Source organism: Aegilops tauschii, chromosome 3 (genome assembly GCF_002575655.3).
Source record: "Aegilops tauschii subsp. strangulata cultivar AL8/78 chromosome 3, Aet v6.0, whole genome shotgun sequence".
Taxonomy (NCBI): domain Eukaryota; kingdom Viridiplantae; phylum Streptophyta; class Magnoliopsida; order Poales; family Poaceae; genus Aegilops; species Aegilops tauschii.
Window position 1 is genome coordinate 225305119 of NC_053037.3, and position 17379 is coordinate 225322497.

The 17379-nt window shown below is 43.8% G+C and overlaps 1 long non-coding RNA gene and 1 other non-coding gene across 3 annotated transcripts; one reads left to right on the forward strand and one right to left on the reverse strand.

The window, feature by feature from the left end:
- The first annotated feature begins 201 nt into the window (after positions 1-201).
- LOC109738684 (uncharacterized) lies at positions 202-4209 on the forward strand. 2 transcript variants are annotated; one of them, XR_012204792.1, is made up of 4 exons: positions 202-1985; positions 2898-3039; positions 3163-3373; positions 3926-4209. It is a non-coding gene; the product is annotated as an uncharacterized protein (transcript). The 2 variants fall into 2 exon arrangements; XR_012204791.1 differs by lacking the exon at positions 202-1985 and having other exon boundaries at positions 2107-3039.
- Positions 4210-6788: 2579 nt separating this feature from the next.
- On the reverse strand, positions 6789-9033 carry LOC141042354 (uncharacterized). Its single transcript, XR_012204793.1, has 2 exons — positions 7415-9033; positions 6789-7003 (listed from the first exon to the last, which is right to left on the reverse strand). It is a non-coding gene; the product is annotated as an uncharacterized lncRNA (long non-coding RNA).
- Positions 9034-17379: the final 8346 nt, after the last annotated feature.

Consider the following 17379-nt stretch of genomic DNA (forward strand, 5'->3'; position numbering starts at 1 on the left):
TTAGCAGAATAAGGTCTTAGAATAGACCCACCCTATATATATATATATATATAGGACCACCTTATATATATATATATATATATATATATATATATATATATATATATATATAGGACTGAGCTATTCTGTTAGTAGTGTTACCGAATATTATTTTGTTACTCGTCGGCCCCTTATAGCAGCGATCGGAGGAATTGCCCAGCTAAGCATCCCAGCCCGAGACAAAAGCAATAGAAGAGCCCGCGAGGAGCCCATCGATAGCATCTCCGCCGACGCCTTCTATCGCGCCGCCGTCTCTGCCTCCCACGGCCGCCGTGCGTCGTCCTCGCCTCCTACGGTCGCCGCGCGGCGTCGCCGCCTCCCACCGACGTCGTGCGCCGTCGCCGCCTCCCACGGTCGTGGCGCTGGCCACTCCCTGCGTGCCTCCCCTCCGATGGGCGCCGGCTACTCCCCGCGCGCCTCCCCTCCGACGAGCGTCGCCCCCTCCCCACGCGCCTCCCCTCCGACGAGCGCCAGCCCCTCCCCGCGCGCCTCCCCTCCGACGGGCGTCGACACCTCCCCGCGCGCCTCCCCTCCGACGGGCGCCGGGCCCTCCCCGCACGCCTCCCACCCAACGGGCGCCGAGCCCTCCCCGCGCACCTCCCCGCCGAGGGTTGCTGGCCTCTCCCGCGCGCCTCCCTGCGGGCGTTCACCGGCCCTTCCCCGTGAGTCTCCCAGCCGCCGGGAGCCGGCCCCTCCCCGCGAAGCTCCCAGCCGCCATCTGCGCCAACTCCACACTCGAACTACAGTTCGTTGTTGGCTAGCTGAAGGTCCAGGTTTGCTAAAAATTTCCAGTGCATCTTTATATATTGTTCGGTTCATCTACTTGCCAATCATAAGTCCAATTTCAGATATGAATGAAGCTCAAACCAAGTTCAAAAATTATTTTCTTCATAAATGAGTTGTTTTTGGTTAATTCCTTGTTATGGACAGTACAAATGCACACTATTGTGTGGTACATCTGTTTATTGTAATTGTGGTTTGGTGTTCAGAAGAAGATAGCAAAAAAGGTTGATAAAAGAACCCAAAAATGTTCGGTGGTTCTGGAAGCCCAAATTTCAGTTCAACATGCCCTCTATCATCAGCTCATTAAGAACCCCAGAAACGGTTCAATGTGTGTGTGTTAAAAAAATAACAAAAATGGAGGTCCAGAGATGGCACCGAGAGAAGTTGGGAAAAACGGTTTCAACATAATAAAATAACTGCAAAATGGTTTTGTATTTGGGTTATAAAATAATCGTCTCAGTTCAATGAGTTAAAATCTTCTTAGATCAATTAGTTAAATCATCTCAGTTCTACTATATTTGCTGTGACAAGAATGGTTCAAGATTAGTTAATCCTTCTTCCACTTCCTCCACAAGAAAATGAGCTCTAAAGATTCAGTATTTCACCTTGCATAACAACTCAGAGAACTACCTCTACAGACCTAGCTAGTGGGAGCATCGAAAATAGAATGCACAAAACATCAGGAAAAGAATTCTGCACCATTGTATCAACCCCAAGCCAGCCGGGATAGTTGAGGAGTTGTGTCGTGGTCGCCTGGTGGTGTCCTTGTCACCGTCCGTCTGCACGCTCGCCGTGAGGGCCAGCAAGATGCTGCATGTGCCGACGAAGATTCCATATCTGACTAGCAGCTCGTCGCATGCCCGTGTGTGCCTTAATTCTTTCTCATTATTAGCACTTGGTTTACCATCGGTAGGTAGTTTGTCTAAAGTTATATGGATTGCACTGATGTCCTAGTAGCCTAGTGGTTTGCTTATGTATATTATGGGAATTCTTTGGCTCCACTGCAACGCTCTGGCCAGGTGGCAGCAAAGCAAACAGAGAGTGCAAGTGAGAGACGAAGCCTCCTCCGCCTAGGACATCGGAGAGTTGAACGCCAACAACCATTTTCTTGTCAGGCTAGCACTCGCTTCGGCGGCATGGAAGATGAGTGTGCCCTGTATGCGGTAAGTCCTGTAGGCTGCAACTAGATTCCCAATTTTCCGTGTATGTAGATTGGATGCCATATGGTTATCTACCCGAAAGTTCCATTGTTGCATGTTGCGTTACCCCATTCAGATTTAGTTATGAAGCATGTTGTTGCAACACGAAAATCACAATTCATAAGTTGAATCCAATTTTGTCTTCTTCCACTCTCTGGATACAAAGTTGCAGAAAGGATGTGAACATAGTATACTCCCATGTTTGTACAACTAAACATACACTATGTGTAGTCGTTCACTATGTGTTTTATCATCAGTTCAAAAATAATAATTTGCTTCGTGTCTGCTACTGAAAGTGACACGGTTCAGTCTGCTTCCACCTGTAGTATGCTACTAATAGATGAACATTGCTTGCTTGTGTACTGAAGTGACTAATTTCAACCACACTGCTCGTGTACTGACGTTGTTTGCTTGTGTACATATGCTTCATTTTTTGTGCTAGTCCAAGTATAGTTGTTTAAAAAGTACAAATGTATGTCTCCATAAAAGAAAAGAAAAAGATTTGTGGCAGCTCAGTATAAATATTGAAATGTTTATGTCAGTTCAGCTACAGAAACCATGCAGGTTCAGTGATGATGACACCATAAGCTCGGACAAGAAAACAAATATGAATTAAAACAAAAAACTTTAAATTCTGTAAGTTCAAGTGCTCATCCACACACGGTAAATTCAAGATGGTAAAAGTTTAAAATGGTAAAAGTTCAAGTTGAAAAACAAGAGAAGTCCAGAACATCGTTGCAAAAAAAATTCGACTTAAAAAAAGAAAGAAATTGTGCTTTTACATTATTGTGATTTTGTTTTGTTGCCCTCAACTTGTTCGTTAGAATGCCTCTAAAACTTGCAGTTGTCTTGAATTTCCAATCGAATGTTGCTCAGCTTCCTCGCAATTTACCCAATCTCGTTCTGCTCCAAAGCATGCTTCAGTTCAACAAAAAGCTCCAGAAAAAAGTTCAGAGTTCACAAGAGTCACTTCAGGTTGGCTCTTTTTATTCTCCAGTTTGGGATAAAGCAGGGAGAGGTAAGCAGGTCACTAGGAAAAATAGTGTTTGTTGGATGATTTTTACATGGCTCATTGCTCTTTTTCTCTCTTGATGGTAGTAGTTTGACTGTACAGAAGCTAGTCATTCGTTTGTATATGCAGGTGGAGTTCAACTATACAGAAAGGTCATGGTTTCATGTCTGTACAGAAAACAAGAGGGGCTCCTGTGACGATCCGCTGCTGGTGGCCGCCTTCCCGTGGTTGAGTTCGGCGTCGTCGCATGTGTCCCTTGCTGCTGTGGCCGGTCTCCAGGTACACCATGGTGACTAGCAGCCGTCCAAGTGGAATGCGGACATCAGTCCAAGCAGAACTAGTACGTATAAGCTGGCTGCTTTACTCTATGTTTCCACTGTTTAAGTTCTGTTCAATTTCCAATTTAGGTTCAGTTCATAGGAGCACTTAAAAATCAATTAGTTTGTTTTACTTATATTCCATGAACTTCTAGTACCCTAATTGATGAGGTAGTGACATGAGCTCCCTCGCTGCCACTGCAGGATCTGCAGCGTCGTCCCAGTCCGAGCCCATGGCATACATTAACTTGGTTGCTATAGTTTCTATAGCAGAAACAGTACAAAGCTCTTTTTAGGTTTCTTTGTGAAGTTACAATGTTTATTGTACATGAACTTGGTTGTTCATTTTACATGAACTTGTACATTGCCTTGCGAGGTTGTGCATGTACTAACCCATAGGAGCACTTGAAAAATTAAGTTCTGTTTAATTTCTAATTTAAATTTAGTCCATAGGAGCGCTTTGGCATTTCACCGATGATATTTATTGCATCCTTCATCACTGATCTTGAAGAAGGAGATTCATTCGTCATTTCTATATTCATTATGTAAATTTATTGATTTTTAATGGTTTACAGAGTTTGGGAGAGTGGAGACCTGGAAGAGCACTTTCAGGCGTTGTTGGCCATGACAATAAATAACCAGGAAGAGCACTTTCAAATAGTCCAGGAGGACAACAACAACAACGAGAAATATGCAACGATGCACTGTACTAACATTGGCGAAAAGCTATGATTTTGTGCTCATGTTTGTTGTTATGTCAATGAGAAACCAGTACTTCTTTTCTTCAGGTTTTGTGTTTTGATATGTGAGGGGTAAACAAATTTTCCTAAATGTATGATGGATGTCGGAGTTATTTTTACATTCATTGTTCAGTGCTCCTCTTTGTGTAATGTTTTATGTTTTCAAGTGCTCGATGAAAAATTTGTGTTCCTAGTAGTTCATGTATTACTGCCCAGTAAGTAAACCTTTTAATGACTCTCTCAAGTGGTGAAAAAAATGGGCAGTAAACTGATAAAAAAAATATCATTCAGTTCAACAACATAAACCATGCAAGTTCGGGGGTGATAATATAGTAAACCGTTGAAAAGTTACAAGGAAAACGATACCGCAAAAACAGAGTAAAGTCTAGTATGTGAAAAACACGCTCAGTACAAAACCATACGGGCATCCGTTCAAGTACTCTTTTTTTGGAAACATTCAAAACTACTATCAAAAAATACCTCAGTACAAACACATACATACATCAGTACAAGTACTCTGTTTTTTAGACAGGAAAAAACAACACGATGGCTTTCACCTTATTCAAAATTACTCTTAAACGATTGTGAAGTAGAGAAAATGTTCAACATGACTAAGTTTCGCATCTTCGATAACTATCCAACGGTATATTATTTGCCCCATTTCGACAAACTTTTTTAAAAACCGCGTTAAAAATCAATTTTGACCGTACTCGAATTCGTTTTTAAACCGTAAGGAATTAGAAAAAACATTTCTATACGAAAAAGTTGCGCATTTTCCATAGCTTTCCAACGCCATATCATTTGCGTCAATCCGACAAACCATTTGCAAAAAAAAGCGAAAATACGTTTCGCCCAGAATTTCACCCTTTTTTAAATTACTTTTAAATTGTATATAATTTGAAAAAACAGTAGATATATGGAAGATGCGGATTTTTACCAGCTTTCCAACGCCATCTTATTTGCTCAATTCCGACAAACCGTTTGAAAATTCAGTCAGAAATACGATTCGCGTTTCCGATTTAATTTTGCAAAAAATTCCTATATATTTGTAATGTAGATGTCAAGAGCTTTCCAATGATAAATTACACGTCTCATTCCGACGAAAAGACGATCAGTTCAACGAGATGAAAATCATCAGTACAACAGTTTGAAACCATCAGTTCAAGTAGGGTAACAGAATAATATTCTGTTACGCGAAACAGAATAGCCCAGATGTATATATATAGTCGGTCTATTCTGCTAATATTAGCAGAATAACTATTCTGATAACATTTCCGCACTGCACGCGCAACGCAAGTGCACGTCATTGTTTGAACCAAGTGTGCTGCAGTACTCACGCGAGTGAACTTCCCCGTCGCAAAAAACTGCATGCTGTATTTTTTCGGTACCTTTTTTGCTCTAGTTTTTTAACCGTTTGTCGAAACAAGGCGTGTAATATACCGTTCAAAAGCTATGGATTAGGCGCAACTTCTCCATGTTGAACGCTTTTCGAGATTCCTCACGGTTTAAGAGCAGTTTTGAAAATGGTGCGGCCCATAACGAGTGGCAGCGAGCGTTTTTTCACTTTTTTTAAACCGCTCGTCAGAATGAAGCAAATGATACACCGTTGAACAGATATCGTCGAGGCGCATCTTCTTCATATCTATTTTTTTCTCTAATTCGTTACGGTTTAAGAGCAGTTTCAAATTTACTAAATCGCGGAATTCTGTTTTTCAAATTTTCGGTACTGTTTTCGCTCCAGTTTTTTAACCATTTGTCGAAACGAGGCATGTAATTACCGTTGAAAAGCTATGGACGAGGCACAACTTTCATATGTTGAAATATTTTTGAGATTCTTTACGGTTTTAAGTTAATTTTGAAAATTGTGTGGCGGACGATGAATGACAGCGGCCGTTTTTCGCGAAATTTTTACAAACCGCTAGTCGAAATGATTCAAACGATACGCCCTTGGAAAGATATCGACAAGGCGCAACTTTTTTATGTAGAGCACACTCTCTAATTCTTTACGGTTTAAGAGGAATTTCGAATTTACCAAAATGCGGACACTCTGTTTTTCGCGACACCCAAACCGATGTGGGTATTTCATCCGACTGAAAACTGCACTGCATTGGACGAAAAACCGCACTGCATCAGACGCGTAAGAGAACTGCATGGTTTCTTTTATTCAAATGTACTTTTTTCAAGGCCGAGAAAGTAGAGTGCACTTCACATCGGGTGTAAATGAACCACAAAACTATCAAGAAGTGAACCGCATTACTTTTTTCGCTTCGTAACAATATTTTGCACTTACGGGATGAACAACATCATAGGCCGACTGCACTGCTTCAGAATGAAAACCGCACTGCATTGGACGGGCAAGCGAGCTGCATAATTTCTTTTGTTGGACGTAATTTTTCTCATCCGAGTTTTTGTTGTCTTTGTTTTAACTTTTTTTATGAACAAGAATGGACCGCAGAGAGGAGGCAAGTGAACCACGACATATATCGAAGTGAACCGCATTACTATCTTGTCGTTTTTCTAATTTTTTCACACTTTCATGTTGGGCGCAAGTGAACAACATCACTCTCAAAAGTGAAACACATTCGAGGACCAAATGCACTGCAGGTGTTGCATTGATGTAGTGAACCACTGAGGAGTTTTATAGCGGACCACGTGAGAGAACAAAGTGTGCTTCCAAGCACACACATCTATCTGATTGTTTTACACAACCACACACACATATAAATTTTGTATTCTCCACCAGCCGAACTACAAAAAATTCTATGGGCTACACTTTGCACTAAGACAAACTTCCGCAAAGGCGAACCACACCATCGTGGTAATGAACTTCAATTTTCACAATGAAGTGCAGATCTCAGCAACAACAAAATTGAGTAACTGGGCATCCAACCGAACTGCATCACTTCATCTTTCCTGCAAGGAGAAAACTAAACTGAACCTCAAGAGCAAAAGAACAGTAGTGTCATGGATCAGGCAAAATAATTAAGTGCAAAAGAAACACCCCAGCTAGGACTGCACTGCAAATCTGAAAACTCAAAATAAACTGAACCCCGTGCTACCCCTAGCCGAACCGCGACAAGGGACCCCCCTAAAAAATTAGGCGAGTGGACGGCGGGGAGTAAGGGAGTGTACTACACCACCTTGGGAACCGCACTGCAGGCATGCGTGGAGGAAGGCCGACTGCACGCGCGCACGCACACACTGAATAAGCAAAACTGGAGCCGAACGCACTGCACTGACACACACACTCTACCCTCCACTACACACAAATTCAGTGGTAAAAGCACACATGAACTGCACCACACATGCATAACCAAAACATACCAGTCGATGTAATTGTCTTGGTGGCCCGTGATTTAGATGAGCCAGTTGCCTAATGGAATCAGGTCTTCCATTTAAAAAAAACTGAATGTAGTAACACTATTTGCATTGGATATACTCGGTCAATCTGCCCTTCACAGCAATCTGCACTTCACAGCAACTTCTGAGCGCACAAAAACTCCAAAACCCGAATGCAAATCCGAAATTACTTGTGTTCATACACACTTGATTGCAATTTTCTGAGCACACAAAACTGCACTGCCCGACGCCCATCGTTCTCTCATGTCGTGGGTACTGCACCGACGCCCTAACTGAACCTACAGCGAGGGCAACCTGCACTTCCCGGCGTCCGTAAGCGGAGCAGAAGCGGATTGGTATATCGTTGGGAGAGAAGCGGTCGGCTCCTACCTCCTCCCATCAGGAACCAGCTCGGGCACACAGAAGCCCAGTGCGTCGTCTCCGCCATCACCCGCCGGTGTGGAAAGTTTGGGGCGGAGCTGCCTTGCTGGAGGTCAGCCCCAAAACCAAGAGGCCCACGCACCCGCACCTACCCCCGCCATAAGCACGCTCCTCCTCTGCCGCTCCTCGCTCCCCAAGTGGCGTGGGTGAGTGGGAAGGAGACGACATCAACCGAGTTGTATATGGGGAGCAACCGAGCTGCGCTGGGGCGGCGGTTGCCGGCCAGGATCCGCCGCGGGAGGCGCGACGGGGATGGTTGCTGGCCCGGATCCGCCACCGGGAGGCTACACTGGGAGTGGAGGCTGCACCGTAGGGGGAAAAGGTGGAGCCAGATCTGGTTGCAGGGGCGCGGCTGGCCGTCATCGATTGCGTCACGTAGGAAGGCCGGTGAGGTGCGTCAGTGTGTGGCGCGGGGAGCTGGGTGGGCACATGGAGAGGAGGCAGCACGAGATAGAGGAGGCACCGCAGGGAGTTGGGCTGGTGGCACTAGGAGCCGAGGCTGCACCGGGGGGCAGGGGGTGCAAAACCCGGCGATGTCAAATCCGCACCCGCCGGATCCGCGGCAGAGGAGTGGTTGGGGTCGTGCCCACCGGATCCGCGTCGGGGGAAGGAGGTTGGTGGCAGAGGATCCAGTGGTCACCGCTGGCACGCACTGGATCCATTGGTCACGAGGCGCGTGCATGGAGAGGGAGGGGCGTCCGCCGGCGGTTAGCAGGAGGGAGGTGCGGGGGCAGCCGGATCTCACCGGATCCGGTAGGGCTGTGGCGGTTGGAGAGCCTGGTCGCCTCGGGACGATGAACAGGGCGGCGGCTGCGCGCGGGTCCGCGTGGACGGCGGCGGTGCTGGTTGCGCCTGGGACTGGAGGTGGCTGGGCAGGGCGGCGGAGATCCACGGACGGCGGCGCGACCCCTGGAGCAGGAGGAAGGTGGGGGTCGTGGGGGGCAGAGTGGGATGGCACCGGGGAGGTGGGCTACGGCGGCGAGGGGATGGGAGGGAGTTGGTGCGGTGGTGGGGGAGGGAGGGAAACAGAAGAAAGTGAGGAAGATGTGGGAGGAGTGGGGGTGGCCGGGTTAGTTTTTTAGATGGTTTGGTTGGCTGCGTCGAGAGTGTTAGCAGAATAAGGATCCGGTGTTATTAGAATAAGACTCTTAAGGGGTGTTATCATAATTGACCCACCCTATATATATGTGTGTGTATATATATATAGGGTGGGACTATTTAGAAACCCCCCTCTAGAGTTCCTAAATAAGCTTATTTAGGAATCACCCCTCCTAACCTGTTTCTTTTCCCGAAGGGAGCGAGCGAGCTCAGGTCCGCAATAAACGGTTCAAAAATTACGATAAAAAATTAGTGCGGAAAAACGGTACCAGAAAAAGTCCACCCGGCAGTTAACTAGTATATGACGCACAGTTAGCTTATCTGTTGTCGAGCAGTTAGGAACGGTTCCTGAATAGCTTATTTAGGAATGGATCCAGTGGAGGCCCTGCGCCCTGCCGCACACCTCCCCCTTTCCAGTCGACGGCCACGACCACATCTCCAGTGCCTCTTTACCGGCCGACGAGAAAAGCACTTGTCGTTCCCCCTCCTTTCCTCGTGTAGGTGCTGGTCGCGGTTACCCATGGCCGTTGCAGCAGTTACCATATAGGTAGGCGGGAGGGGCTAGTTGGGTGGCGCACACGGGGGAGGTTGCTGGTGGCGGCACACCAACGGGGTGGGCCGGGGTGGCGCACTGGCAGCCATCATCGCTAGGGACTCAGCGCCGGCTCTCCCACCTGAAAACTCCATCACCTCCTCTGCTCCACCCATCTCTTCCTTTGCCATCGGCCGGGGTGACCTGATTCATGGCAAGCACGGCCGGATCTACTCCAACGCAACTATCCACCAGTGCTCTCCTCCAATGCAGTTAGTGAACTAAAATTGTAGCAGTTGACTTGTGCTTAGATTAGCAGTTGACTTAACTTGAACACTTAACTGCCATGCGCACTCGAGCAGTTAGCGTGACCTTGGCAAAAAAAAAGAACGAAAGAAAAAAAGTTGATATCTTCAGTCAAGCAGTTCACTAGTTCTTAACTGCCGCAGTCCCGACAGTTAGGTATTTCAGGCCCCGCAGTTGGAATGACCCAGGGATAAAAATAAAAAATAAAAAAAATTAGTACCTTCAGTCCTGCAGTTAACTTGTTGTTAACTGCCGCAATCCCCGACAGTTAGCTATTTGAATACCGGCAGTTAGCTTGGTCCGGGAAAAACCAGGAAAAAACAAAAAAAAGTGTCTTAAGTCACGACAGTTAGCTCGGGTACAAAAAATAACATTCTAATGAGAGGATTCAGTTTGTTTGCCAAGCCCCTGCTTGCGTGAGGTACAAAAAAATATTTTTAATCCCGGCAGTTAACTCGGTGTTAACTGCCGCAATCCCTGGCAGTTAGCTATTTTACTCCCGGCCGTTAGCTTGAACCTGGCAAAAAACAAAAAAAAGTATTTTCAATCCTGACAGTTAACTATCGCAGTCTTGACAGTTAGCTATTCCAATCCCGACGGTTAACTTGAACAAGAAAAAATAGAAAAAAGAATTAAAAACAAAAGAAGCAAAAAAAAGTATTGTCAGGCAATGCAGTTAGCTTGCTCATCGCGCGCATTTAGGTATTTTATACCTGCAGTTAGCGTGACCCAATCAAAAAATAAAACAACATTTTCAGTCCCGCAGTTAACTTGGTGCTAACTGTTGCGATTCCTAGCAGTTAGCTATTTCACTCCCGGAAGTTAACTTCACCTGATGATAAAAGTATAGAAGAAAAAAACAATTTTCTTCAGTCTCAGCAGTTAGCTTGTCAGCATATGTCAGTTAGCTATTCCGCGTGAGCAGTTAGCGTGTTCTGTAGCATTTCGGGCAAAAAATGTCGAAAATGATGTTGGTTTTTTGAAAATTGCTTTTAAACTGTAGCAAATCCGAAAACATGTTATATATGCCAAAGTTCGGGTTAATCGGTACCTTTCAAATGGTGTATCATACGCATCATTCCAACAAAAGCTTTGAAAATTCCTTTCACAAAAATATTGAAAACTCGTTTGATGGATTTTTAGTTTTTTGAATTTTGTTTAAAAACCGGATCGATTTTGGGAAAACGACCAAAATGAGTTTTTTGCTCCTTCTCAATAGCTATCCAAAGGTATATCAGTTGCATCAATCCGATTAGCAGTTAAATAATTACGACCCAAAAACCAGTGCGAAAAAACGATGCTAGAAAAAGTCCGCTCTGCAGTTAACTAGTATAGTTCGCATAGTTAGCTGTCTGTTCTCGTGCAGCTAGGAACGGTTCCTAAATAGGTTATTCAGGAATGGGTTGCAGAATAGCTCGGATGTATATATATATATAGTGTTACTATTCATCACCCAGGGTGCAGAATACATTATTCTTCACCCCAGGTAATCTTACGATCATTTCATCAATAAATTATGCTTCAAATACAAATAGTTACAGTCATATTGATTTACTGCGTAAAATTTGGCATAAAAAAAGGTCAGAAGACCAGAAAAATTACATTTTATGTACATTTTACACTATGTTTTTACGTTTGAAATTTGCGTAACATAAAATATTTTTTACGGCGATTATATCTTTTCTTACATTCTCCTTTTATGTCTGAAATAAAATAAAATTTACAGAACGTAAAATTGCGGTGCATTCATGTTAAAATAGAGGGGTGAAGAATAACTATTCCTCACCCGGGGTGACGAATAGCGCGACCATATATATATATATATATATATATATATATATATATATATATATATATATATATATAGGGAAAATCTATCGTACCACCCAGTGGTAGTTACCCCACATGTCTCATATACTATCATCTGGTATTCTATATACTACTTTATCATTATAAGTATGTTAATATATTATATATAAGATAATCCAAAGTGGGTAACATTAAAAAATTGCAAGTTGGCCCATATTTTTTATTATATTTGTGAAATACGTATATATTTGTACGTAAAATGGAGCATACTGAAAATACAATGCATACTACCTAAAAATTATTATATATACTACCTAAACATTCTTATATACTACATACTACGCGTACATACTCTTCGATTTGGTAGATACTACATACAACATACAAATCTCAAGTGGTGGTAACTACCACTGGTGGTAGATAAAATTTGTCACACACACACACACACACACACATATATATATATATATATCTATCTATATAAACAGCCAATGTAGTTGTAGTAGGTTTTTTTGACTTTAATTAATTATATGCACTAAAATGCAATGCAAGGTAAGTGCAAAGAATGACTTAAACATAGCACATACTAGTATATGACACTCCACTATGTTTTTTTTGCATATTCAAAGTTTGAGATTGCTAGCAAGGCCTGCCGCCTGATAAAATGTACCAGAAAATCAAACCATAGGGTACAATCGTGATTTCTTACCGTGGAAAAAAATTGGAAGCGAAGCGATGAACTCATGTTTTCATTCGACACCGTTGGATGCTCCCAGATCGAACGTCAATCCTCATCCCTTTCGACAGGAAATGCAGTCCGGCTAGGAATTGATTTATATGCCAAAATGCACGGTAAATGCCAAAAAATGTCTTACATATAGCACACGAGACCTGAAATGCGCCAGCAAATCAAACCCCTGGTATAATTGTGATTGCTTTACATGGGAAAATTTTAGAGGCGAAACGATGAACTCACGTCTTCATTTCAAAATTAGTACGTCTTCATTTCAAACGAAATTATTCTGTTTGTGCACACAAGTGCTTAGAGGCAACCATTTGCATAGGCCTTTCCACGCGCGCGGTGACCGGGCATATTTTTCACCCTTTTCACCTAGGCCTCCAACACCCCCCACCGTCCGCCTGCGTTTCACTCAAATAGTCCACCCAATCTCCATCGCCAGCTCCCCCCTCCCCCAGATCCATAGCAAAACCCTCTCCGGCACCACAGTGCTCACCCCGGCCGTGTTCCCGCTCTTCGGCGTCAAGCCTACCTCCACTGCCGTTCCCAACACGCGGCGGCCCGCGCCTCGCCGTCTTCGTTTGCTCGCCAGCCACCCTCGAGCATATCGATGCAGTAACCCTCGCCTCTCCTGTGGTCCGGCCGGGTTTGCATTAAGAAGCCTGCTAGTTACTTATCTCCATCGCGGTGAGGCATATTTCCTCGCAATCCCTCTTCCAATTTCATTCCGTATGTTCCCAAATTGGCTATAATGGAGAGCGTATATATGTTCATTATCTACCTTCCTTACTACATATAAGCTGTATTTGTTCCAATAAGTTACTGCCTATTTACAGATCGCGAGCGCTCGAGTCACACAAACTTAACAAATTAGCCGTACATTTTCTAAATTATTGCATGTCATGTTTAGAAAGCTTGATACCAAGTTGTTAGTTTTATGCTTATCCTCCTTTCCTGCGTTCTGCATGTGTTCTCTGTAGATGCCGAGTAGCAGCGACAACACTCATGCTTCAGGCGATGTATCTTCATCTGATTCGGACAACCCTAGGTCTTCAGCAGATTGTGAGGGATCCAGTAATCTTGAACGGGATAGAGCTGCAGCAATTACCCTTCCGGTCAGGACACAGAGGAACGCTCCAAGGAAGCCCACACACCAGCCTAAAGGTGTATATGAAGTAACCGAGATTGATTTAAAGTCTTGGGCTCCAACTAAACCAGATAAAGCACACACGAGGTTCAGGAGTGTGTGTGGATTTGTTGGCAGGGCAAGGCTCAACATTAATCTACCAGGGTTTCGGAAGGCTAACACAGAAACACGGCGAAGGATAGTCCGGGAGATCATGGATCACTTCAACATTCCAGAGCAGTGGAGAATGCAGGTGGAACACGCGGCGCTGAAGAAGGCTAGGGATGCTTGGAGAAACTTGAAGCACGTGTTGTACAAGAAGTACTTGAGTGAAACCCGACAAGTTGGCACAGCCTCGTCAACACACCGACAAGTTGGCACCACCTATGCAGAAACCCGACATAGCTTCAACGCATGGTCAGCAGTCCGATGCCTCTGCTCCTACAGCCCAGCAGTCCGTCAAAGCAGCACCGCCAGCGCAGCGGTCCAGCATAGATAAACCGTCTACTAAGCAGTCCGTCCAAGCTTCACCGTCTACTCGGCAGTCTACCTTGCAGGGAACCAGAAGTTCTGCTAGAAATGCTTCAAGTAACCAAGAAGGAAGTGGACAAAAAGGCTACACCCCTGAGGAAGCGCTGCGGGAAAGTGAAGAGGAAAGAGAACGATTACCTCTTACTTAAAGCACTCATCGCCCAGAACCAAATTAACAGCAACTTGTTTGAATCGGGGAGTAATATTATTTCTGACGCCATGGATGATGAAGTATGTTTCTTTCTTGCTAAAAGTAAAGCAGACGTACTTCAAGCACGCTATTACGTCCATGACCAGCCATTTCTGGTTGGCGAATACTTTGATGAGTGCAGCTCCAGTTGTCGTGAGTTACATGAATATTGCATGGATCTAATGTCAGCAGGTCAGCATGGTTTGCTAGTCCACTACAACAAAGATCATTTCTAACACGATGCTGGTTCCATCGATGTGAGTTTCAAGGACTCACATCTCTTCTTCAAGTTCAACGTGCTCGATGCCACTCTTGTTAGATGCCTGATGTTGTAAGTACTTAACAAACTCTGACCAACTTCTCCATACAAGGCTGTAAATGATAAACAACTAACTGCATTTTATTCCTCTTAGGGGATTGAATGCGCAGAGAAGAAAAAGGGAGGGTGTGTATTTCATAGATCCTGAATTAGCAAATGGCACAACAATACATGGTAAGGACCTACGGGACTGGGCCGTTAACACGGTCGTCCGACTCTTCGAAAACACATCCCATGCAGAATCATTTCTCTAGTCATATCATGAACGGTAAGTCAAGTAAACAACCACGCATACACTTATTGTCTTTCAGATTTCGACATAATTCGTAAGTTCATGGCTTTCTTAATATGTCGCAATCACTGGATATTGGTATTCACTGTTCCAAACAAGAACACAATTTACTACATCGATTCTCTCAGAGAGTCAACAAACGCTCAGGATCTGACACATCTTCAGCAATTCATGGATAGGTATTGTATTCTATGATGTTGAAATTAATTTGCATTCATATCTGGTTCAATAATTGATGTTGTCAAAATTCATCATCATTTGCAGTGTGCTCGCATTGTGGAAAACTAAACCAGGGAACCTGTTCAAGAGGGGACTACCTCTACAGCACGAGATCGTTTCTCCGGTAACACACCAAAATCCATTATTTTTGGAAAATTTATCCCACAGTCTGCAAATAACTTTCCTTACGCTAGTCAAATGTTCAAGCTTATAAATAAACCTCTTTCTATTTTTTCCAAAGAAAAAATAATACATCTAACACCGGTTAGGTTGTTCCTAACAGGACAAATACATGACTAATTCTGTACAAAAAATTTCAGTGTCCTCAACAAGAAGCAGGGACCAACCTTTGTGGATACTATGTTTGCAGACACGTGATCTCCGTCTGCAAATTTGCTGATAGTTGTGACGATCCTCGCAAATTAGTACCAGTAAGTCTATCTTAATTAATATCTTCTACTCCACTCATATGGCACATTCTGATCTTAAAAATACTGCAGCTCATCTTAAAACCGAGGACCCCTGAACCGCTCCCGGCTGGTGAATTGCTGATGGTTCGGAGATTTATCAGCAACTTCTTCCTGGATCACTACATCAATCCCACTGGTGATAATGAAGATTCCAGCATGCCTTCTCCAGAAACATTGAGTGAGAGTTAGCCGCTAAACATATACGCATGGATCCATTGTTTTCCATGTGATGAGGTCTTCGTATTTCGTACACTATAATTAATTATGTAATGCATATATGTGTGGACAAATCATTGGAATTTAGCTACCATATGTTCAATTGCAATTGTTGCGAAATCTGATGAATGTTCTTCCTATGGACACTATTTGTTTAATTGAATATTGTGGCGAATTTGCTTTTTGCGTGCCGATTCAAAATGGGATATTTTTGTTTATTTGTTCAATTGAATATTGTGGCGAATTTGCTTTTTGTGTGCCGATTCAAAATGTGATATTTTTGTTTATTTGTTCAATTGAATATTGTGGCTAATTTGCTTTTTGCATGCCGATTCAAAATGGGATAATTTTGAATTAAACTGGCAATTGCTCCGCTCACGGTTCAACTAAATGAGTGTGTGCGATCCACATCGGAAAGCATAAGTCAATCGTAGCGGAACCGTTGGTGATACACAGCAGATCGCAAACGATTTGCAATGCTACTACATGTGCGTAGGGTCTCCGGAACCGTTTGTTATATCGCGTTATCGCACACGAGAACTTGGAGTAAACCATGCCCAATGTAAAATACAATCCCAGTCGTAATTTTTTCAGGAAACGTGTGGGATCCCGAACGAAAAGCACACATCACTCTTGCAGCAACCGTCGGTGATACCCAACAAATCACAAACAGTCTGAAGCACTTGTATGTGTGCGAAGGGGCTCCTGAACCGTTTGTGATGGAATATTATTGCAGACAGTAATTGTTGGGAAACGTGTGCGATGGAGTCTTGCATGGCAGATGGGTTACGCAAAAAACTCATGCGTGATGGGGCACAAATCGCACACAGTTCATATGTTGGCCCGTGTGCCTTACATACTGTTTCCCAAATGGTTCATTATGACAGACCGTATAGTTTCACTGCGTCATTAGAAACGTTTAATCACCGATACCACACATGTGAAAAAATTTAGTGTGTGCTGCAACGCACACGATTACATTTTGGAAGGCCTCTGGATCACTGCTCCATATCCCCGACGGTTTCTGGGTCGTGTGGGAAGGACACCCTATCGCCCACACTCACTTGGTGACGGTCCCAAATGCCTTCGCGGAAAGGGGTTAAAGACCGTTTGTATAGCACCGACGCGCACCCGTGTAGAGATAAGTATTTCCCTCAATTTGAGAACCAAGGTATCAATCCAGTAGGAGACAACGCACAAATCACCGAATACCTGCACAAACAATCAAACAACTTGCACCCAACACGATAAAGGGGTCGTCAATCCCTTCACAGTTACTTGCAAAAGTGAAATCTGATAGAGATAGATAAACGATAAAGTAAATATTTTTGGTATTTTTGGTTTATAGATCGGAAAGTAAAAGATTGTAAAATAGTAGATCGGAAACTTATATGATGGAAAATATAAACTTATATGATGGAAAATAGACCCGGGGGCCATAGGTTTCACTAGAGGCTTCTCTCAAGATAACAAATAATACGCTGGGTGAACAAATTAGTGCCGAGCAATTGATAGAAAAGCGCAAAGTTATGACGATATCTAAGGCAATGATCATGAACACAGGCATCACGCCCGTGTCAAGTAGACCTAAATGATTCTGCATCTACTACTATTACTCCACACATCGGCCGCTATCCAGCATGCATCTAGAGTATTAAGTTC